Genomic DNA, 1,322 nt, shown 5'->3' on the forward strand with positions numbered 1-1,322 from the left:
GGTCCCTTCTAATTCTAAAGTTATCATTTTATGATCTTATGTTATACAATATATTTGTTAGAAACCTAGAACATGTAATACATGAGATAATAGTTCAAGATAATACACGAAAAATGTTCTAAAGTATACTGAGATTCATGTTGGCTCTTTTTTCTCTGTTATATCTTATGCATTTCTGGTATATTAATCTTCCTAAAATATTGATTTGCACATATCAAAGTCATATTCAAATGCTCATTAGCATCTGCAGAAAAAATCCAAATTATTTAGCCTGGCATTTGAAGACCTTTATATTCTGTTCCCTACCTATCTCTCCAAAACTTATCTCCCACTACTTGTCAATGAGAACAAGCAAACCTGGCTTCCAGATTGGAAGTGCTGAGATCTCAGATGGAAGTCAGTAATGACAGCTTGTTCCAAACCAAAGTCTGTCCACCAAGATGTTGCCTTAGTTCTCCTTTTCATGAAACTTGAAACCAAATGATTGAAAATATGATGATATTACCCTTCAGATGTTAGTTTAAAGGTATAGCACCAAAAGAAACAAAAAAGAAAAATATTGCATATGAATCTATTTATTACTTCAAATTCTATGTCTTTTTTTAAATTTTTTTTTTTGCTAAAAATAGCTAAACCTCCAAGTTACAACAACACATTGAAAAGTAATGTGGGTAATCATAAGATGTAACATGATTACCAAAACCATTTTAGGTGAAATATGAGTGACTATGTCTTCTTTGAAAATGATGAAATCAAGAATAAGCTCAATTGAACCTTGATATCCTTAAGGCTATACTTTTGAATGCTTAAGGAAATTTGAAAAGTGCAGTTCAAAAATCCAAGGATAGAAATGTATTTTTTATTGCTTATTTTCCTATCCTTGCAGAGTCAAGTTTTCCTTTTGGTAATTTGTGCCAAACCAGCAAACAAGTAGGAGGATGAAGTGATGAGCTCTATTTGCAGTTATTCTGACAAGAAACTGGGCTGAGGCATTGTGAGAAGCTTTCTTGTCCTCAGAGTGGCAAATCTAGGAAGTGGCAGACTTGCTTTGTGAAGAGGTAGTTTGTGAACAAGGGACTTTCAGGACCAGGCCTGTGAAGGCGTCTTAAGCAGTCATTCCTTCTGCAGAGGAATTACCACCTCTTACCTTACCACCAAATGTTTGGTGGTAAGACATATGTGGATCTTTCCATCTATTGCTCCTAGTTCTGGGTTTACATGTTCTCTAAAGACAGAGGCCTCATATAATGTTATCTATTTCCTCTGTATCTTCCTCAGTGGCTTGCACATAGCAAGGACTAAATAAATCTGTGTTGTTTTGG

General features: G+C 34.6%; 1 pseudogene; it reads left to right on the plus strand.

Annotated features, from left to right (window-relative positions):
* Positions 1–480: 480 nt before the first annotated feature.
* Positions 481–1,098, plus strand: LOC114053819 (annotated as a pseudogene).
* Positions 1,099–1,322: the final 224 nt, after the last annotated feature.

The sequence above is a fragment of the Vombatus ursinus genome, unplaced genomic scaffold (genome assembly GCF_900497805.2).
Source record: "Vombatus ursinus unplaced genomic scaffold, bare-nosed wombat genome assembly UNPS02014812.1, whole genome shotgun sequence".
Taxonomy (NCBI): domain Eukaryota; kingdom Metazoa; phylum Chordata; class Mammalia; order Diprotodontia; family Vombatidae; genus Vombatus; species Vombatus ursinus.